The 23,129-nt window shown below is 40.6% G+C and overlaps 2 long non-coding RNA genes across 9 annotated transcripts in view; both read left to right on the top strand.

Moving 5' to 3' along the window:
• Positions 1 to 535: 535 nt before the first annotated feature.
• Positions 536 to 23,129, top strand: part of LOC135302574 (uncharacterized) — a 48,197-nt gene continuing 25,603 nt past the window's right edge. For 2 of the 8 annotated variants that reach the window (XR_010364170.1, XR_010364167.1), the window contains exons 1-4: positions 536 to 638; positions 761 to 950; positions 2,489 to 2,549; positions 4,331 to 4,456. This is a non-coding gene — a long non-coding RNA (uncharacterized LOC135302574). Of the gene's footprint in view, positions 639 to 760; positions 951 to 1,730; positions 1,809 to 2,488; positions 2,550 to 4,289; positions 4,457 to 4,547; positions 5,275 to 7,910; positions 10,059 to 23,129 lie in introns of those variants that run through there. The other 6 variants (XR_010364165.1, XR_010364166.1, XR_010364168.1 and 3 more) reach the window with 6 other exon arrangements.
• On the top strand, positions 14,017 to 22,398 carry LOC135302575 (uncharacterized). Its single transcript, XR_010364171.1, has 3 exons — positions 14,017 to 14,167; positions 20,778 to 20,981; positions 22,100 to 22,398. It is a non-coding gene; the product is annotated as an uncharacterized LOC135302575 (long non-coding RNA).

Raw genomic sequence — 23,129 nt, 5'->3', positions numbered from 1 at the left:
TGAGATACATCTGGAATAGGATTTTGCTATTCTCAGTAAATAACACCTTTCTCTGCTTTATTCCCAGGAATGAATTGTAAGTAGCTGAGAGGAGAGAATATCAGTGCAGCCAGTCATTCTGTGCTCTGTGGGGTTAGAAGAGCTGAAAACAGCACTGTCCTGGCATTTGCTTACAAGGATTTCTGACAGCTCCAGATTCTGGTTACAGATTATGCTGGCACAGGTTTACCTGAGAGTACACTCAGGCAAATGTTTGAATTTACATCAGTATTGATGAAAAGAGGATTTGGTCCTCATTCCTTCATTCAGGAAATCAGCTGTGTTTTAGAAAGGATGCTCACACAGTCTTAGCTCCCTGCCATGCTTCAGGAGGCACTTCTCTAATTTACAGGCTTCGTGCACATTATTGAATGGTACCGAATTAACTGGAGGTGAAAACAATTCTAGCACATTTCTTCAGCTGCTGGCAATACATGTAACTCCATTGTCTTTAATAACAAGTGCTAATTTTACACCTGTTAAGGACTTGATAAAGAGCGGCTTGGCAGTGCTGTGCCTTCTGGGGTAGATAATGAGCCATTTTGTATCTCTCAGTCCTGGCTTTCTCACTTGCTTGTGCTGGCTGGAGTGCTAGGAGGGTGAGATGTGGATTTTATTTGCTGCCAAGGCTCTTATGTTATTATTCTGCCTCTCCCTGGCTGCTAGTAGCCATATGGGTGACTCTTCTGGGAATGTGCAGGCACTGTGTTTTGACTTACAGCCCTGTGTGAATGGTTTTCTTGACCTGCGTGATAAATCCTAACATGAGGAGAACATTTGAAAAAAAAGTCTTGACTTGCACATACCTTTGTCTCAAAAAGTGAAGGGAGCTTTGGAGGAGTTCTAGTGAGAATTTTTTGAAGTCAGTAATTGTATGGGCCATCTGCTGTGAGGGGGAGAGCTGAAAAATGGTAGGTATTGTCTTAAGTGTGCGTAATCCAGTTTTTTTTGTGAATGCAGCCTTTAATCACCACTCTTGCAAAGTGAGGCATCTGCTTCTGAATTTAAGTAGCTGAGACTAATCAGACTAATTCAAGTCTTTCTGCAATAGGCCTAATTGATCAGCCTAATATCTTTGCAAAAAAAAAAAAAAAAAAGAGAGAGAATAATTGTTTATTTATATTACTCTTTACAATAACAAAGATGAATATTTTCATCACTTTTCAGGGTAGTCTTAAAAGTTGATATAGAGATTTGTTTACAAAATACACCTGTTCTTATTTGTTGCTACTTCAAAGCATGCACTACGCTTAAAGAGAGAAGAAAGTGCTGATGTGTGTATTTCCTACTGGAGTCCTCTTATTCTCGTCATAGTGCAAAAAGTTATCTTAGTTTGGAATACAACTTAGCCTGAAGTGTGTGTGAAGTATTCTAATGCAAATTGCTAATTTGAACTGAAGTATTTAGTCTGAGGAGAAGTTTTCAGTTAAGCCTTTTCTCATGTATGTCAAGCCTTCTGACATGCATTCAGTATGTTTTGCAAATATTAAAGCAAGCTATTATTAGAAAAGTGCTATTGAGGGTAAACTGAGGAAAAGCAAAGGCACACGAGTTAGCAAGACAAGCATGTCTTGGCTCCTTGTTCCCCACTCTGGCTGTTGGAAGATACTCCACATCCCACAGCTTCCAGTCTAATATTGCCTGAACCTGCCCAAATGTTTCTGAATCCAATACAGAAATGTTATTTACAGGACAAAAATGTGCTTCTAAGAAAAGGGTGCTTATCACTGCAACACTAACAAATCTGAATTCTCCTCAACTTGCCTCAGGTAGGAATTCGCTGATATTTTTACAATTGGATATTGTCGCATTCCTGAGGAAAGTTGATGTGGATAAAATGATTAATTTTATTATACATATAGACACACATTCAGGCAGAAAATTGTGGTAGCAACAACATTGCATTGCTCTGCTTTGTGATCTTGTGTTTATAGGTGTTTTATTTGCTGGTGTTGAAAGCTAGGACAGACCCCCCCCCCCCCGCCTTATAGCTTCAGATAAATCCTGACATTTCACACAGACCTAAACCCTGGGCAGATTATTAACCCTTGAGTGAAGTCTAATACATAGTGAAAGTTATTCATGTACCTAAGTCTTTATCTTAATTATTGTTTGCCTGTTGTATTAGGGAATGGCTTAATGTGCCAAGTGCAAAAAGCATTTCAATTCAGCAAGTGCCCATGGCACCAGAACTTCTTTTTATATATAGGGAGAATAGCTCTCCTCCCACTGTCCTTGTGATGGTAACATAAAAAGAGAGGAAACCACAGTACTGAACATAGCAATAAAATAATTCCTATTGGTTTGTAAGGCTGTAGTGGAAAATAATCAAGGGAAATGACAAGAATAAGCCAGTGAGAGTTAACTTAGAAAAACCTGGCATTATACAAAGTCAGAAACATATGAAAGCTTCCAGCTTGCTTTATTTCACTTAGTTAATGTTTTGCAGAGTGTTCACATGTGTGGTGCTGATCTGAACTAAGATCTAGTCCATGGAAGCCTTTCATAAGGTAAATAAACCAACATCCTCCAAAGAATATTTAAGAATAGATAATAATCTTGGCTTAATATGCCACGAACGTTTGTTACAAGTGTTCCCATCCTTTCCCCTCCTAGCTTTTACAGAGACAGCCTTATAACATTTGTAGAATGTGTCTGGAGTGTTTCATAACTCCTGGGAGTTGTAGCACAAATATTTTTTTTACTAAATGATGTTACTTGAGCAGTATTTTTGACTACTTCTTTTCTTTGATGTAGCCAGGGAGCACATTGCTGTCCCTGCAGTGGTAGAAAGGGATACCTTGGTCTCACAGGTGTTGCACAGCCCAAGATGTATTTTTATCACTTTGAAAAATTAAGTCCTGGGACAGTCTTGACCATTTTGCTTTCATGTGGTTTGCTATTCTCTTGGTGATGTTGTTGGAATTCTATCACATTGTGATGCTGAAAGGAATTTGTACTCTCAAGTGCCTCATCTATTAATAAGCAGAGATCCAGTTCTGTTTAACATCTTATTGATGCTCAGGGTGAGGGAACTGAGGGCATCCTTAGTCAGTTTGTTGATGCCTCCAAGTTGGGTGGGAGTGTTGATCTGGGAGGCTCTGCAGAGGGTTCTGGACAGGTTGATGGGCCCAAGGCCAGATGTATGAGGTGCCAGCTCCTGTCTTTGGGTCACAACAGCCCCTGCAGTGCTGCAGGCTGGGGTCAGAGTGGCTGGAAAGTGGCACAGTGGCAAAGAATCTGAGTGACACGAGCCAGCAGTGTGTGCAAGTGGCCAATGGCATCCTGGCCTGTATTGGGAAGAGTGTGGCCACAGGACCAGGTCAGTGATTGTCCCCCTGTACTCAGCACTGGTGAGGCCACACACAGGTCTGTGTCCAGTTCTGGGCCCCTTATTTCAGTGAAGACATTGAGGTGCTGGGAAAAGTCCAGAGAAGGGCCGTGGAGCTGGACAAGGGTCTGGAGTACCACTGAGGAGCAGCTGAGGCAGCTGGGGCTGTTTTAGCCTGGAGAAAAGGAGGCTCAGGGAGGACCTTACTGCCCTCTACAACTGCCTGAAAGGAGGGTGTAGCAAAGTGGCCTCTTCTCCCAGCCAACAAGCAATAGGATGAAACTGCCACAATTTATGCCAGGGAAGGTTTAGATTGGATATTAAGAAAAAATTCAGTTTCAAAGGGTTGTCAAGCATTGGAACAGGCTACTGAGGGAAATGGTGGAGTAACCACCCCTGGAGGTATTTAGAGATGTGTGGATGTCGTGCTTAAGGACATGGCTTGGCAGTGCTGGGTAATGGTTGGATTGAATGATCTTAAAGGTCTTTCCCAATCCAAATGATTTTATGATCTAGGGAAATCTGTTAAATGAAATGTCTGTGGTGTTGTTACCAGACACTGCTTGGGCACTGGGCTGGAGGTGGAACCAATGACACTGATGGGTCCCTTCCCACTCAGCACATTCTGTGATTCCAGGGGATGTTTAAACCAGGGAGCTCCTTATGAGCTGAGTGGCTCAGAGGGGCTTTTCTGAAAAACACAGGGCCTGGGCAGCCAGTGAGTTTTTCTTTCTTTTGCATAGGCAGCGGCAGAAAGGCAAGGAAACTGTTTTGAAAGTGAAGGAAATAGGAAAATTTGGAGAGATAAAGTGAGAAAGGTGAAGTAGGCAGAACTGTACCAAAGCTGTTACTGTCAGGTAGTGGGGTTGCATGGATAGCAACTAATGGGAGCACTATCTGTCTTGTTATTTGGTTGCAGTCTCTACCATGATACAATTTTTTTTTTTTTTTTTACTGGAGTGTGGCTACGAACTGGATTTATTAATATGTGAGAAGATTCTTCCCACCTTCAGTCTGATGTTGCCATCCTTTGTGAAGAGGAGATCATTATATTCTATTCATCTCAGCAGTCTGCAACAGCAGGAGGTAAGAAGGTGTTTTCACTCTGAATGAATGGTGACTTGGTTTGAAAGTCAGCTCTGACTTAACTTACAATTTCCTATCTTCTGGTGTGCAGCCACTTCCTGCAAAGAAACAGCATTTGAGAGGCAGAAGCAATGAGACTTCTTAGCAAGAACATGCAATAGACTCCTCTTCTACTTTAATACTTGTTTAATAATCTTTCAAGGCCCAGTTCTGAACTCTGACCCAAACTGCCAAGATTGGAGTAATGCTGGTGTTTTGCGAACAGAAGCAGTTTTATACTTATAATTCTTCTCCTCCAGGCATTTTTACTGTCTCCCTTAAAGTGATTTAAGGTTGCTATGTGTCTCTACAATAAGTGATCTTCAATTTAAAATGAAGTTAAGTTTTGATTTTTGTAGAATAAGTAGGCTTACACAGTTGATTCAGTCTTATTCATCTGCAAACACCTGAAGTGATAGAACTTCACAGGAAAAATGATATATTTACTCTGTAGCCTGTGTTGTGGAGAGATGTGATTAATTTAAGGGTCTTTCTCTCCCTGCTCCACACTTCAAGCTCAGGTCTACCTGAATAAAGCCTAACATATTTGAAAGCAGCCTTTCAAACCCTGCTCTACTAAATTCCTTTTCGAGGAAGCTCTAATCTGAGCATTGCTTCATAAATATGGTACTGTCTGCAAGAGTTCATGAGGTTCTTCTTGCATATAATTTTGCTCATGAATCATAAATTCAAACCCTGGCATTTAGTTAGGGTGTTGCAAACAAAACCTGCACACCTGCATAGTGGTTTAAAAGAAGCTGCATAATCCATTCACTTTTGTCCACATCTTGCAATTTTCCTTGCTGGTTAAATCCATTCTCTGTTCTAGTAGTTCAAGTCTACAAAGGCTAAGGTAGTTCATGTGTGCTTAAAGCCAAGATTTCTTCTTTCTATCCAGGTTAATCCATTTCAGCCAGATTTGTTAGCTGAGACATCTAGAATCCTTCCCTTATAGAGCACCATTTGGTTCTGCAAATGTCTTTGTAGGGATTCTGACAGAGGAGTTTCTGGTTAAGGGATAAAGGGAAATCAAGATGTCCTTAAAACTGTTTTAGGTATTCCTTATGTTGGAATAGTTTTGGTGTTGAAAAGCTTTGAGAGCATTAGACTAAATGGAGAAGAACTGGGATATGAGAACACACAGTTATGGTTGTTTTGTGGGTTTTTTTTGAACACAGACACTTCCTGAGATTTCCCATTATGGCAGAAATGTAGATACTTAGACTGTATCCTTATTGAAGGTAAAGCAGTGTGGTTTTACTGAGGTTAGACTGATACTGCTTCTATATGAGCTGTCTTTTAACTTGAAGTATTTTTCATCAGTTTGCAAAGCAAAACAAATATTCTTTCTTCTAAAAGTCCTTGTGTTCTCTGTGGAGCTTCAGTGCTGAGCAAAGAGAAGTCTTTCAATTTAAATAACGATAATTTATATTGATGATAATATGCTGAATTCTGTAACCCCTTCCATCTCTTGGAAGGATCTTAACACATCCTTGAGTTTTGGAACACATTTATCTGGATGTAGAAGATGGATGCAGATGTCATGGGGTCTTTAATTTTGACTCTTTAGATTCATCCCCCTTCTTTCTGATTAATTTCTCTACGGGGTGTCTGCCTTTTACATCACAGCAAATGGAGTGCCAGAGGAGGGAGATGTAATGTTTCATCAGCAGCCTCTGTTTAATGTAACTGTGCTAGTCCTGTGAACTAAATATGCTATCAAATGTAATTCCCCTGGGATGAACAGACAGTGATACTGGGTGAGCTGCAGGAGAACATATACAGGAAAGCCTGAAAAGCCAAATCTTTCCTGTACCTTTTTTCTAAGCCTGAAGCAGGGGTCTTTTTTGTTAGTCTTAAATTTTTCTTGTAGAGAAGGAAAGGTATTTCAATGTCTGGTATGTATTTGACAGCTGATTGAAAGAAAAGGTTGAAGCTAATGTGTTATATATGCTGCAGCAGCCCTGGGAAGGTGTCAAAGACAGGCTGAAACCAAAACAGTGCATTGGGAACCCACATGCATGAGGTGTGTTCTCTATTTAGCAAGTTTTTTGAATAAGTCTATTGATAGCACAGAACTAAAGGAATTCTGGAGTCAAAGCCAAGATCCCTCTGTTATGTGTCTGCTTTCACATCTTTAATTCAATAAGACTAAATAAGATCCATATTTCTGTTTCTGTAGATTCTTTCCCTCATTAGTGTGAGGTGGGGTGGTGGCCCTGCTGCTGAAGCACCTGGGAATGAGCATTTATCCTAAAGCTTCTCCCTGCTGGCAGAGGTTAGCTGAGTCCCACCAGCATTTTCAAGACTTCCTGCAGAACCTTCTGTGTATTTCCTTGTGTGTCCCAATGGCTCTGCTGCCAAGAAGCAGCTGCACACTCACCGAGGGGTGTAGGACAGTCCACATGGCAATGGGAGGCACAAGCAGCGAGTCATGATGTGAAGTTGCAGTGCACTAGCACAAACTTGCCCACGTTCGTGGGGCTCCCACACTGCCTTGATGTGAAGTCATTTTCTGCTTTGAAAGGATAGGTGGAATAAGCTGCTTTGTGTACCTGCACTGGGGGTGGTGTGTAATCTCCTTGGATTTACCTGTGCTTTAGTTCCTATTGTCTAGGACTAAGCAGTCGGCAATTAAAAGAGGAATTTTTTTCCCTTCTTATATATGAAAAACAACATTACTGCACAAACAGTACTGGCTTGGCTGTGTGTGGCTGGGTCTGCTCGACGCTTTCTATATTTATCTAACTCCTGTTTAATTAGTTTCACCCACTTGTACTAAGGATGAACCTGAAGATATTTGGAAGCATGCCAGACACAAAACAAAAGGTGTATGGGAAAGAAGTGACTTCAGATCTCCCAAGTATCAATCTGGTGCTTAGCTATTAAACTGCCTTCCTTTTCTTTGCTATAAAGAACACTTTGAATCTGCCACAGACTATTTAAAGGATCTGAGGGCAAGATACTTGGTTTCTCAATCTCTGTTTACTTCTGTTACAGTAATAGTAACTGGAATATTATGAAGCTTGTGGTGATTAATAAGCATCATTGAGAAACCCAGTTGCAATATAGCATAGCAATGATGTAATAATGGTATCTCTACTGATCAAAAGGTGATAAATTTTAATGTGTTATAACTAGACTCTATATTTTTGTAGCCAGTACCAGCAAAGTTCATTGCCCAGAAACTTTCCTGCTCCATAAACCAACAGTTTGGATGCTACAGTGACAAGCCAAATTTTTATTAACTAGAAGTATAATCAAGAATTTAATCCCTAGTCATGTGTAAAAAAGTGTTTTCAAAAGAAGATAACATTCTATGAAGAGCTAGGAGTTTTTCTAGTATCTCTTTTCCAGTTAGAAGGGGAAAACCATGCATACAACAGCAACTTCCAATTGAAATTTTGAAATTTAGGTTCTGCATGTGATGTTGGAGCTGAGCAAGTGACCTTCTGATGCATACCAACCTCTCATGACAAATGTTCCAGTAAACACCCTACCCTGCTTCCATCAGTGATTTAACCCCATGGCTTCCACTGATCTCTGCTTTCCTGAGCCACCTGCTGTGATGGTGTTGTGGTCAGTAGGGAAACAATTGACTGATCAGAACAGCTCTGTCACAAAAAGGCCTGATTCTTGAGTGACATGTTGCTGGGATTGTTAGGGCACTCTGCAGAAGAGCTGCTGTCATACAGAGGCATCTGTGGTCCCTGATACTTCCACTCAGTTTTTGCACTGTATCTGGTTTCATTCTTGTAATTTTTGTCTGCACTCATTGTCTCAGCCTCTAAAGCAAAAATCCAGGAAAAACTTGGGGAGAATTGTTCTTTCCTCTCACATGCTGGGATTTCTTTCCCAGTGGGTGGTGTTTCTTAGATCACAGATCCACTCAAGTGCTCACAGAGCCCACTTCTGATGTGTTGTTGATGTTCCTCTTGGAAAGGAAGAAAGGACTTTGGATGTTTGATTTCTAATATCTTTAGAGTTGAAGAAATGAGTGTGCTTTCTCCTGGAGCCAAACTCCTGTTTTGTTGTCTTGGGGGGTAAATCAACTGCTCTTCTCAGTAGCTTTGCCTGTGGCAAAAGTTTGGGCATAAATCTGGAGTAATGTTTAGTAACTGTGCTTAACAATAGCTCCTCCTGACACCATACAGGAGTGCTTGTTTCACATGGGAATGTCCACCCAGTTTGGGGGAATTGGACCCTTAGTTCTTGCACATCCACCCTTAAAGCCACAAAATCATCCACTGCTTTTTCTTCCCCTGTTGTGACAATGTAAGGCACACAAATCAGCAGGTTTAAACAGTGGGGATTTGCAGTGGTGACCTGTTTGAGTGGGTCATGAATTGTCCTGTGATGGTGGCCTCTGTGGCACTCAAAAGCAGCTGACAAAGTGGGCACTCATTATGGGCCAAACCTCAGCCACTTAATATGTGTGGTTTTCCTGCTCAAATGTATTTAAACAAGAAATATTTCTTAATGAAAGACTGATGGTGCCCCCTAGACCTTCTGTGCTACCCATCACCTCACTGGGGTAATTTTGACTGAAAATAAGGCAGGTTGAGACTGGAGAGTGGACAAAACATGTGCTTTATTAAAAAAAAAAATTGTCAAACCACAAAGCAAAAAACCCCACTATGTTGTTTGTGTGTACATGTCCTTTTTCTCGATGCCCAAATTAGTGTTCAGAAATGTGTATCATTTGTAAGAAATGAAATAAAATTCTCCTGACTTGTGAGGGTTTCTGATGACAGACAGAAAGGTTAAAGCTGGTAAACTTGTTTTAAAAGCATGCTCCCAGATCACAAGCCTCTGAAAATGAGTGTTGGGTGCTTAGAGGAGCTTTAGGAGCATGCTTTTGTTAAATAGCTGCTCTGATCTTGCTTATTCAGTCTTTAAATTAATGTGTAAAGGATGCCCATAAGCAACCAGCAGCTGAATTGACTGTGATTAGATGGATTATTACTATTACTCAGCCCAACAAGTTGCTATATGTTTTGTGTACTCAACCAAATTTTGCTGTGCAGGCAAGTGGAATGATATGCACATGGGCTATCATAAAATCCCTCAAAATATCCCAGGATTAGACAAACAGATTTATGGAGCTGAAATAGAAAGGAATTGCTTGTGTATCTAAATTAGGCTTTCTGGCATTTATGAACTCAAATAGCGTCTATCTCAAAATACTTTGTTTCAAGCAAGCATCAAGTCAGTTGCTCCTTTTTTCCCCCTGCTAGGAAATAAGAGTCAATTTAGCAGAGCATCAAACTGATTAAAAAGACATTATCTGCTGTAGGGGCTCATTTAAAGAGGTCTGGAGCTTCCACTGGGTTGCAGTGTTTGGTTGGATTAATTTCACACAATAAAACTCCAATCTCTTGGCTTTAAAATTCTTTAACTCTTTCTTTTGGGGTGAAATAACTAAGAAGTTCTAAAAGTTTAGAAGCATGCAAAATGCAGGATGTTTTGTGGTGATAAAGCAGCCCAGGAGGGTTTGCATTATATGATGAGGAAAAAAACTTGGCATTATGGACTGTGACCAGGTCCCATAACCAGGCACTTCTTCCTGAGGCTGGGTGATCCAGACTCTGATTCCTCTGGCCTGCCTGCTTTAGGCAGCCACTCAAGGGATGGTCATGGGGTTAAGGTGGAAAACCTTTCTTGGTTCTGTAATTCCTGGAGAGCTCTGGAGCTCCAGCCGAGGTAGGAGCTGAGCACTTGGGGAATGGCAGGCAAGCCTGGCTTTGGAAAACAGATGTGTGGGTTTGCCAGTGAGATACTGTGATAGCATTACCAAGCAGGGAATCAGAGCAGTCAGGCCAGGAACACACTGGGAGTGAAGGGAACTGGCAGGCCCTCTGGACTTCATGTCCAGCTCCTTTCCAGACCTTGGAGTTGGAATGAAATGTCTAGATGCAGAATATTCTTATATACAGATTCTCATATACAGAATGTGTTTTTAATGGCTGACTGGATTGTTTAGATACCAATTTATCATGTGTTTTCGAGGAGAAACTTGCCTTGCTGCAAGACTGGAAATGGCCATTAAGACAAATTCTTATTTCCTAATTTCCAGGTGTTCTTTGGGGAAACTCCATCTGGCAGGGAATTCAAGCCATGAGTCAAACAGTTATAACACAAACAGTATTATTCTAACCAAGGAAGCCTCTTCTGAAATAAACTATGAAAACAGAGGAGAATATTTCTTCTTTAAGCTATTGTTCAGGAAAGCATTTAATAATTTTAAGGCTCAGTGACTGCAATGTGTCTTGCACATATGTTAAAGTGTTTTCTTGACCAGAGGCATATTCCCAGTGAGAGGCAAGCACTCATGGACTATGTGCCTTGCTCCATAGGTCTCTTATTTGGTCGGAATTTGTATTTGCTACTGCAGTGCAGTCATTTTTTATACTTTTTTCATTGGTCTGTTGGAGCCTGATAGGCTGCTGTTCTGACTGCTGGGTTTAGGAAGAGTAGGAAATTATTGTAGCCTACACTTTCCCTAATCTCTCTGAGTCTGGGAGAATGTATTTGCTGATGGTAGTTTGGGTAGGTGATAGCTGGGGATCAAGAAGGCATACCTTTTGTGAGAACACAAATGCACTGAAATGCTGTGGGGTTTTTTTTGTACAATTTTATAGCAAGGCTGGATCACATTGTCATTAAAGTAGCATCTGCTGAATCTGGAGGGGAGGGCACCAGTGTAATGGTGATTTTTGTCCTTTGCAGTGATTTCTGACCTACAGCTTACAGAGAAAATACTTTCTATGTATGTTTCTAGTCCTGTAAATCCCCTGCAGAGCTGTTTGTTTTCACATTTTGCTGCCCTTGGGAGCTGAGACCTCCCTGGTCTGTTGTGAGGAGCCCCAAAGAAGTTTTTATAATCAAAATAGCGCAGGCAGAGAAATGGTGGGAGATGAAAGACATGGAACAACAAATTCAGAGAGGCAAATAATCTCTGACTCTTCTTGCAGCACACACCTGAGTGTCTCCTGCACAAGCTCATTCCTGTTTCAAAAGCACATTTCACTTCATGCTGCATAAATGTGAAACCAAATCTAGGCAAAAGCTTCTGACTTTTTGGCCCTGAAGAGAGTGTGGCAAGCTGAAAGTGGGACTTCATTGCTTGACATTTTTATCCTTTAACACCATATTGTGGTTTGCCATGTTGATAAAGGTACTAAGGTGAAAAAAAGTCAAGAAAGGACACTGTGTAGCCTATAGAATATCCACTCAGTTGGTAAAGCCTAGCTAAGTGGGTCCAGTGTCTAAGTGAATCTTCAGTCATCTTTTTAAAGCTTGAAGATCAATGTGTTTTAATCATATTGCATGCTATCAGTCAAATGCAAAAACAAACTTCCTTTCTAAAAGATTAATTTACTTCATTTGCAAAAAACCATACACTTAATATTCAGGAATTTTGATTTTTTTTGAGAGCCCTTTGAATGTTAATTGAAGATTTCTATTTATGTTTTCCATTTATATTTTATTAGAGTTGACAGAGAGGGAAAATGAATAGCCATCTGCTAATCAGTTTATTTCCCATAATGAAAACAAATGTGAGTTTCCCTAATCTGAAGGGCATAGAGCACTAACTTTACAGGGAGCCAGTAACTTGCTGTCCAGGGAGGCTGCTTTCATCTTGCAGGAATAGCTGTTTGTGCAGGACCTTGATTGTGAAATGCTGCTGCTAAAATCACCATGACTCTTGTCTGAAGTCAGAAGAGGCCTTGGTAGATGTTGCAGTGTGCAAGGCCTGTAATACAGATATCAATTACTACTGGCAGAGGCAGAAGGCTCTGGACCCATGTCTGCAGCCTAAAAGTTGTTGCTGAAACTAACCCAGCAAGCCCTGCTGTGAAGTGCACAGCACACCAAGAGATGTGATAATGTGAGTGTGGAGATTTTGAAGCTGTGGGCAGACTCCAGAAGCCTCAGTTTCTGTGACTAAAATGAGAAAAAAATTGAGACTCATAGTTCCCTCTTCCCTGCAGCTTGTCTAATGCTACAGGCAGCATGGACTACAAACTAGAAGCTGTGCCAGGTGATGTCTGAGTAATGAGAGAGTAAGCTCTTGCAAATCCTCCTTTATTTCAAGTACATTGTAAAGTGGAGGTTTCTTTTCTCGTGATCTAGTGGCTTGTAGCCTGTTAGCAACAAAACTCAGAATGTTGTTGCTTCAAAATTGAGTTTGGGATCTGGATTAAGCAGGAAAGTTAATCTGAACAGACAGGATGTCAGTGCCAGACCCTGTACAAAATTAATCTCTCTGCACAAGCACAAAACCAAATCAAACTCTCTCCTAACCTCATGGTAGAACAGCTCGTATACTTAAGAATCTGTCTCTATAAAGGTGATAGTGAGAGAGGTAAAAATTCATGTATTGAAAGTAATTCTTATTGATGTTTAATGCAGTCAATGAAGATGATACTGAAAGATTTCAGTGTTACTGTCAGGCAAATAAAAAAAAGGGCATCTTTAGGATGCTTGTGGCTTATGTTAGTCTGGCCAGCATCCTGTTGTAGGGAGAATTTCCAATATGAAAGTGTTGGCGTGAGAAGGGGAAAAAGAGAAAAAAAATTCCCTGCCAGCATGCTGGTAGAGGGAACAATTTTCCTTGCCAGCATCCTGGAGCAAGGATTTGTTGTTTTCTATCTGTACTCACTCTTGCAAAAACTATTTCAGCATATAAAAAGTGCATGCTGAACAGTGCTAGTTGTACCCTTTTTGGTGCTGCTGTTCTCCTCAAGCAGAATCAAGTGAGGACCTGGCAAGGTATGCTCAGATTAATCAGTCTATGAGTTGTGGCTCAGATGCTGAAAAGCAGCAGTAAAACTTTGTATGGAACTGATGCTTGTGAGAGCTGTGCTGGTCCAGGGTAAACTTCCAGGCTCGAGCAGATGGAAGGGAATGGAGGCCCAGGAGCCCACAGAGAGCTTGGAGAGGGGAGGACTGTGGCAGCTGGGAGGGAGGTAACATGAGACAACTCTTTCCATAAAATTTTGGGTGCAGAAGTTACATGCTGCTGTTGAATTGTGTGTTGTGCTGCTTCTTGCTTTTGAGTCTTCCTGCTATGGGAATAAATCAGCAATCCCAGTTTTCTGTCAATTTAGCATGATGACTGTGATTGTATCAAATGAATGCTTGAGTGATGAATACTGAGGAGTGAAAAATAAAACCTTTCCAAGCAGATTGGAACCCTGTTATTTTTCCCCTGGCTGCTCTGGCAGAAGGGAAGCCTGTGGAACAGGGACAGTAACTCATGTCAGACTTGGTAGCTTTGTGCATCAAGCCTGTGTGAGCTTAGCAGTGCCATTTGGACTGGCCTGCTGAGAGGCTGGATGAGGCTTGTCTTTTGGCACAAACTGAGAAAAGAACCATCAAATTGGAATAGAAATAGGAAAGCTCCTTTCTGTGTTGAAAGCTTTTGGAAGCTGCAGCTTTGTGACATGCCTCCTTCACAGCTTTGTGCTGTGTTGGTGATGTTTCCTACATGGAATCTGCAGTGAGGAGACAAGGAAACAGATTTATCACTATGAGCACAGAGGTGTTCACAGTCGCTTGTTAAGGAAAATTTGTAGCTAAGTGAAAATCTGTGGGCTTGGGAAAATATTTTACAGACTATGGCTTTTGAGTATTGAGCATCAAAGATACTCCTGAGTCCATGGAAGGGTATGGCTTTATCAGAGATCTTTTAGAAAGATAGCAGTAGTATATTTTCATATTTGACCTCTCCATGTTAATGTGGAGGTTACCTGGACTGATCAACAATATGACATTACCTTAAAATCATAGTGTTTGTGTAGCTTTTGAAATGTTTTCTCCCTTTTGAAGTAACTTCTCAGGCTCTTAATTCCTCTAGAAAAAAAAAAAAGTAACTCTTCATTCATGGTTCACATTATAGCAACTTTCATTTGGAAGGGTGTAGATGAATATTTGGAAGTGAACGTAGATCGTCTCAAACATGCCAGGGTTTGTTCAGCCTTTCAAAATGAGTGTACTTTTATATGAACTCTACTTTAAGTGCTACATAAGCAGAAAAATGAGCTTTGTGTCAGTTCACATAGGAAGAACACTGGCCAGGACATTCTGAACTAAAATAATGTGGGGTACCATGGATTCATGCTTTAGCCTGTCTGGACTGGAGTGCTTTCTAGTTTTTCTCCTTTGATACCTAATTTTAAGACTTCTCTGGTGGCTGTCCTGGTGTAACATGAATGCAACCATTCTTGTGATCCCTGTCAGCTCCCCAGGGGCTTCTCTGCCTTTCCTGTATTTTAGCAAAGTGCTGATGAAGGAGCTATCACAGAAAAGAGATTCTCTATTAAGTACTTTTTGGGAGAGACACTAAATCAGATTCTCTACATAACTCTGACTTTTAGAGATAAATCTTCCAGAGAACCTGAAATGCATGGCTGTTTTCCCCTCAGTAAATGAACCAAGTGCTAAATTCATGTGCAGTCTAAATTTGCCTGTGGCTTTTATTTGAACTATTCAGCTGATGCCGTTGCTGACATTTGATTTGCCTCCAGCCTGTAACACACTGATACTCAGGTATCTGTGCTTCACCGTGAAGCTCAAGGGCAAGGACACAGATGGATGCAGTAAACCTTTCCACAGAGGGACAGACCAGCAGTCACTGGCTGAGAAGTGACCCGTGGAGGTTGTATGCATAGGCATGAATTCAAAGTTCTGCATGCAATTCTGGCTCAAGCACATGTTCCTTGTCCATGTGCTTAGTGTGAATATTTTTAAAGCTTGATTTTGGGCCAGGTTTATCAACTCTGTGTAGAACAAGCTGGTAGGTGAAGTTTTGCAGGTCTTTGAAATTGCAGCTCCAAGAGATTTCATTTTTACATCAATTAAGTTCTGGTAATATCTTCAGCTTGTAAAAAGGAACCTCGTAAGGAGAGGAGTGCATCAGTTTAATGTTCATATGGTAATTACCTATTTTGGGGTGACATTTAGTAGACTGAAGTTCACTGCTCTTCATTTTATCCTTTTGTATGAGGATTGCTGGAAAAGAATGTGTTCTTAACATTTTGGGATGTGACAAAGGAGGAGAAAATTATACCCCTTGGCTTTGCTCTTTTGATCTTGCATTTTTGCCAAGGTGAAAATTTAGTGTGAGTCAGATGTTAGCTACAAAGTACATCCAGGATATTTTTGGGTAGGACTTGCAGAGAAACTGGTCATTCAGATAGCAAAAGCATTTCTTTCATGGAGGAGAACGTTTTTCAGCACCTATCAGTCCTTTGAACATTTGTGGTTATTCAGACTATGCAGCTGCTTTGCAGCATCCAGGAACTCAGTTAAGTTTGGTGAAATTGGAAATGGAGTGAAGATATTAAATCTATGTTATGTTTGATTATACCTGAATGTGAATTTCATCTTTTCAGCAAATTAAATCTGTGACTTGTTTTCTTTTACTGTTTCATATGAAAGCCACATCACCACATCTGTGACTTTTAAATGCAAATAATTAACATGTGTCCAAAGAATTATAACAAGGGTACAAACCTCAGTTTCAACCAGTGAAAACTAAAACCAGTAGTATTTACCTCCATTTTTATCCCTCTTCATTTTAGTATTTAAGAATGAGCAATTGGACATTTGAGAATTAGTGATTTTAATAACAACCAAAGTTAGGTTTTCTGGCACCTTGGGAGGATATGGTGTGTTTGAAACAGACTGAATGTCTCTCAAGGCTTCATGGGGAACTACACCAGATGATCATGGCTGTTTCTTTTAAAATAACTATTGCATACTCATCTACGAAATATGTTTCCTGAACTAATCATAAAAGCAAAGTTTACTGCTCAAATGAAGTGCCAGAATCTGTCTAGTGCAAATCTAGCGGCCAGAGAAGTTACTTTAGATTATACCAGCTTGAGGATCTATTTCAATTTTTATTGTTCTGATAGAGGTTTTTTTCTGAAAAGAGGGGCCAGCACAACTGGCTGCTGTTTAAAGGAAAGTCCGCAAACAAATTTTTATGTGAAGTTATATTAGGTGAACTGATTTGCTTTAAAAACCATAAAATTTATTGAAAAGCCAACCAAATTAACCCAAACTGTAAAAAAATTAGATTATAGCTGGTGATTTCATCTAGCTGAGAATTTTTACATTTAGGGATTTTCCCAATTTATCTAAAATTGGTGTTATTGGCTTAAAAATTAACAACAATAACAAAGAGAAGCTTCACAGGTTTACATCCAAATTTAGGTAGAAATGTTCACTTTGAAATTGAACCAGAAGTACTTTTAAAACTTGTACTTCCTCTAATGTTATGGGATAGTTTGTGTTGAGTTAATTTGAGGTTCTACTTTGATTTTTTTTTTCTTTATTAAAGTGAGAATGAATTGTTCACTACATTTAGCATATCTGTCATCATAACTTTCAGATGCAGTTTCTTACAGACTCTGAAACACCCCTATTAACTAAGGAGTGTAATATAATGTAGAGATATTTGCTGAATGGAAATGTACCACAGTCTCATCTCTAAAAAACCTACTGTACCAGAAGGGGAAGATCAGACTCTTTCTTCTTAAGAAGAGGAGTTTTATTATTAAAATATTTCTTCAGAGTGTCTTGCAGAGTCAGAAATCAAAGGTCATGAAGGTAGAAGGCAGGCTTTATTTATTTCTATCCTGCTGCTCTAATTAAAGGGTCAGAAGCAACCAGAGAATCCCAGTTCTTTTTGGTTCTCAGTAAGCCTCTGCAATTTATTCTGGAATGGGTGGAGAGAAGGGAGGATAAAATAGACACATCCTTCCAGCTGCTGATCTTTTAAAGTCTTTGATCACTGTCTGTTTGATTTTTGTCTCCTTTGCAAGAGGAAGGAACAGTAAATTAAATAAATGAATTTAAATAATCATCCATCAGATGTAGAGAGCAGTTCTGGAAGAGGAAGGAAAGAGTGCTGCTGCTATGAGTTACAGAAAGAACCATGTAGCAGTTTCAGTTCTTAATTGTCTGTCTTCTCTTACTTTAATGTTGGTCTTTAACATTATTCAAATGTATGCATGCTTTTAAATTTCTTTGTTCATGTTTTTCTGTCTAAAAGATGTGCTGGAGAAATAAACTCAGCAGGTTGCTAAGGCAGTGAGTGTAACTGCAGCTGCTCTCTGGGCTGTGCATGGAGGCAGGTGAATCTCAGGATCTGAAGGGAGTGTTTATGGACCTGAAGGTGGTGTGTGCTCTGCACCAAGGCATTTGACCCAGGCTGTCATGGTCTTGGGGTGCCCTTACAGGCTGGTGTGCTGCAGGAATCCTGGGGCTGTCCTAATGTGCAGCAGAATCGTGCCCACTCTCCTTTCCTTGCACTGAGTATTTGGAATTTTTTGCTTAGGATGGAGGCTGTGCTGTTGGATTTCTGTGTGTATACATGAACACCTTTATGTACATGTGAGCTTGACTGGCTTTGGTAGATAATTGATTTACCTCACTCATTAATTTGCAGAACCCATTGCTATGAGGGCTGGGGCTGAGAATTAGACATTCCTGAAACCATTACACTGTCATGGCTAAACCTCAGCTGTGTGCAGGCTCAGGTTGGAGAAGAAGCAGGACTTTGCTCAATTAATTGTGCTCTGCTTCCTGGCTGCCACCTGGGGTGTTTGGTTACCCTGTTTTGAGCTTGCCATAAGCACCTGGGTGAATTGCTTGAAATGAAGGGTAGAGAGGCAATTAGCAGTTGAAGATTTGCTTCCTAATCCCATCCTCAGAGCATCAGGTTGCAAACACTGCTTTTTGACTGCAGAACTGGTAACATGAGTTATGTCTCAGTGGAGTCAGCTCTCTTGCTCTTACAAGGAAGTGCTGGTGTTTTCAGTTTTTCAGCTTTCATCGTGCAGCTTAATACCTGATGTTAATCTTAAAGGACTGTCAGCCTTATTTCAAGCTACTATTTGAGATCTATGGTTAAGCTTTTTGGGGCTTTTGAAAAAGTGGTTCAATTACTCTAATAATCTCCAAACACATGTGAACATTTCTAACTGCTCTCTGAGTCTTGGAAATGCAGCTCATTAGGGTCTGGTTTTTTTGAAGGTGAATGACATTAACTGTACCAGCTGTAGAAGACCTGGCATTCAGCCTTTTGTTGATCTGTGAAGATAAATTTATTTTATCTTAAAAAGTATTTAAAATAAGTTTGTGGTCTGGGTCTACTTCTATTATTTATCAAAGTTCCTTTTGGATAGAATAAGCACAAAATTATACATTTAATTAAGATCTTTATAGTTACCAACACTGTCAAACCTCTGAAACCATTATTTGGGGAAGGAGGAAGATGCTATTGATTGGGAAAAATTTTGGGGAAAATATTGATCTGATCTGAGGTAAAGGGAAACTGCAATGGTGGATTGAAGGCCTGAACACGATGAAGATGATTACTGTAGGAAGTGATGATAAATGATGCTACACAATGCACAACAAATATTTATGGCCAGGCTGGTGGCTAATTACAGCCTTCTGCAAGCATTAGAGAATTCATCTTTTAATCTTCTCTAGAGGAACCATTTTAGACAGAACCACTTGGGGACAGTGACTACAGCACCATGGAAGGTGTTGGAGTGCAGTCAGTCCATGCCAGGTAGCTGATGTAGACATTGCATTATATTGCCCACTATTTTAATTTGTGCAGAAATTATATAGAAATGCCATGTCCCTCAACCAGCAGTGCTGAAAAACATGAGCTTTGTGTTTGCTACAGGGCTGTAAGTGGCATATTACAGAAGGGCAAATGGAACTTCTCTCCTAAGCAGTTTTTCTAAACCTTGTTAAATGCTGATGTTCCCTCCTTTTAATTACAACAAGCTGGCATTCATGGTAGTGTGTAATCAAGAAATGGAAGATTTTACAACACCTTTTATCCCCTGACATGTGGTGAGGGAAAACACCAGTCTCTTTTTACCCATGTGCTTCATCTGTCATAGGGCAAGGTTTGTCCAGTTCTCCCATGCACGTAGGTTTTCATTGCTGGTGCAGTTTCTGTGAACATCCACATTGCCCATCTGTTTTTGTTTCTGAAGTGAACCTAATTGTACATTATTAGGTGATGTGTACTAATCTACTGGCCTGTGCATAATAAAACAACTGTGCATGCATTGTAATGGCATATTTAGCTGAGTGGTGTTGCTTGTTTTGTTGTGCTTCTGTTGTTGCCAGTAGTTTTGAGATGCTATTAAAATGTATGTGAATCATGCCTGTTCCCAGGCCCCCATCCCTACTGCCAGGCTTTGTGTGAGGCTGGGGTGACAAGTTGTGGTGCTTTATGCATGATTAGTTACTCTAAATAGTTTTCATTCCTATTTAATGTCTATTCTAGAATGGTTTTTCCTCAGTTTTTTGTGGCCCCTTTGCTGTACATTTTAATCCTCTCCTCTTCCTTTATAATCTTTGTAAATTATCATCTATAGCCCCCCTGAAATGCCCAAGATTCTGTGCTCTTTGTATTCAAGGATTTCCAAGCTGAAAAATCAAATTGTGTTTCTTGGTTTTGGACCAGTGGAGAGTTTAAATGTCATAGAAGTGGTGTGTTCAGACTTTAAGGGTAGAGCTGGTCTACTACTGCTTGTACATATTCAGTGCTGGTTGTGAATGAACTGTAACAGGTCTGCTTTTTGACTAAAACAAGAATGAAAAGTAAAAAAAAAGGAGACCGGTTAAAAGCACAACAGGTAAAATGTGATCTCAGTAACTTGTAGTGTAGGTTTTAACCTGTACTCTTAGATGCAAGAGATTTGTGTTCCTTACAGTTTAAAGATAAAGCTGCCATTGCTGGTATTCAAAGCAGAATTAATTAATTTTTATGAATATATAGAAAAGGTAGATAGTCTAGACATCCAGTCATCTCATTTTTATATTTACCAGATTGGCTGAAGGGCTGTTTGGTTTTGTTTTTAGGCTGGGATGGGCAAATGCAGAGGCCTGCCTGAAATTTCACTGGTTGCTGCTGCCCAAGAACTTCCCACACGTTTTTGTAGTCAGAAGCTGTTAAAAGCATGTAAATCTGCATGAAGGTGCATTTTATTGGGTAAACTCGAATTAAGTTACCAGTAACCCCCCTAAGGGTCCAGTTCCCAAAACTCCTCTCAGACCAAAACCTATGGATCCTCTAGGGATTCATGTCCTAAATGTACAGTAATTCTTCTCAGAGGTGTGTCCATAAAACTTGGGGGTGAGATGGTCTTTAAATGTGGGTCTCTAGACATCTGACCATGTCTTCAGGTGAGATGGACTCTAACAGGCTTAATGTGATGTTTTCCCCTTTGCATGACAGCTGTTTTGATGAACAATGCTACAAGGAGAAGAGTCAGTCCTTGCTGGGGCTGAAAGTCTTGTAGAGGGTGAAGCAATGCAGCACCCTCAGATACTGGGAATGAACCATAACCATCCTGTACATTTCGGCTGCCAAAGGTTTGGTTGCTTGTGGAGGCATCAAGCAAAGGAACCCAAGAGCTGTGGCTGCTGTTTACACAGGGTTGTAAGTGAATGCACCAAGTGAAAACCCTTGATTAGTTTTACATTTGAGTGATCCTACTTGTTGGGCTTTGAACGCCTTCTACTGAGATCTGCACATTCCCACACTGAAGAATATCTTCCCTGTTTTGTCAAGGCTTTTTAAATTAGAGCTTCTGATTTCTGCACACATCCTTCTATTTGGCCTTGAAACTACACAATGCTATTTTGCTTTTTTTGGGCAAGAATTGTTTTCTGTTTATTCTCACACAAAAGAAAGAGAATGTAGTGATAAATCAGTCAGTTCCTCAGCTGGCATAAATCAGCACAGTTCCACTGGTTGCCCTAATTTAAATCCAAATTTTATCAAATAGTTTCAAATAGGCTTGCAGAATGAATTGAATTGAGAGAAAAAAGTGCTTAGGTGCTTAAAACCCAAGTCTAATTTTCCAGTAGAAGGGCATCAGCTGCTGCCTTGTGCATTCACAACCTCGTGTTGGCTGCTTCTGGCTCAGTAACTGATTTTGGCTGTGAAGGAGGCACTTGGCTGCTCCTTTGGCCAGTGGAGAAGAAATGTTGGCTCCTGGCTCTTGTGAAAGAGCAGAGCTATAAAATGAGGAAATAATAAAACATGATGAGTAGGTTAGGGTCACAAAATATTGTAAATAGAAGCATATTGGCCTCTCTGCTCTTTTTAAAGTACTCTGCATGTTGGCCTGGCAGCTTCCTGGATGTCTGCCTCACTTTAACTCTTTGGTTGTCTAAAGGTGACATTGGAAATCGGTGACATACTGGGTGGGGGGAAACTATTGGTGATCTTTTGTGCAAATTAAGGTTGAAACAACTGTTTGCTTGAAATAGTTTCCTTTCAGGCCTTTATTTTACTTTGGCAGTTGTGCCTCCTCTATCCAGCTCTCATGCCCTTGGTAGTGTATAGGCCAGTACTTCTATTAACATGTTTAGACTGGAACTTTCAACCTATCTAATTTTGTGCAATTTCTGGTTTGCCTGAGAATTACAGGAAAGCAAATATGAAAGAATAGTGTAGCTGTCAGAGGCTGCTGTGCCAGGAAATGGGAGCAGTTGCCAGCAGTGATGCACAGCCATGACTTGGTGTTTACATGTGAGCTTTTTGCTTCACAGAGGTAAGCTGGCCTGGCTTTTAGAAAGCCCTGAGCAGTCTGAAGATATGGAGTCAGCAGGAGTTCTGTTACCAATGGCTTTGAATATGAAATTGTGTTTGCACCAAGCAATGCTGGGTGTTCCAGGGTGAGGGAAAAGAAAGAATAAATGTAAACCTGCAAATCAAGTCCATTGCACTGTATCTGTAATGTCTATGTGGATTTGTTGAACAAGAATGTGTAGGGCTTTACTTGGATGACCTTGTACTGTGTGAAGGATTTAATTTCAAGCAAAAGCTTGGAAATGTTATGTATCACTATCCTTTCTGCCCCAAAGCTCAATATTGCCGATTCCAATTGTTTTTTTTTTGTGGATTTTTTTCTGAGCTTTTATGAGCCAGTGTTTTGTAATTTTGGGGGGGGGGGTAAAGATAATTTATTTTTTTCCCACCCCTTTTGCTGCTGCATGCAAATACCAGGGCAGTTATGGGATGGCACAGACAGTTGTGACATGAAGACATACTTGGTACACTTAGCTAGAAAGACTAAGTGGCTTTTGAGCTTGGTGCTCAGCACCAGTCAGTGCCTATCCAGGTGAGTTGGAGAGGTGGGCAAAAGTCCTTCTGTGGACACTGAGAGAATGTTCTGTGTGAAAACTCAGGAGCCTGTTATTAGGGCACAATAGCTTTACCAGCCATGAGAAGCTCTTTTGCCCATTCCCACCCAGGAATGTCCACCTGTGTGCAATTCCACCAGGTCTGTGGCTTAACAGATGGTCCTAACTAATGAAAAGAGTCATTTTAATTAGTCCATCTAAAGACATTTATTCACACTGGTGGGCTCTCCCAATAAAGTTTCAGTGGCTAGGATCTGTGTTGCTGGCTTCCAGCAGTCACCATCTGTTTGGTGGCAGAAACTGGCTGTGGTATCACTGCACGTATTTCCCACTCCACTGGGCTGGAAACAGGTTTAAAGCGTGGGGAAGGAGGGGGAAAGGTCTCCTGGTTGCTGCCTACAGCAGTTTGAAAGATGTGGTATCCCTGCCTCCAGAC

Source organism: Passer domesticus, chromosome 6 (assembly GCF_036417665.1).
Source record: "Passer domesticus isolate bPasDom1 chromosome 6, bPasDom1.hap1, whole genome shotgun sequence".
Lineage (NCBI taxonomy): Eukaryota > Metazoa > Chordata > Aves > Passeriformes > Passeridae > Passer > Passer domesticus.
This window is presented reverse-complemented; position numbering and strand designations above follow the sequence as displayed.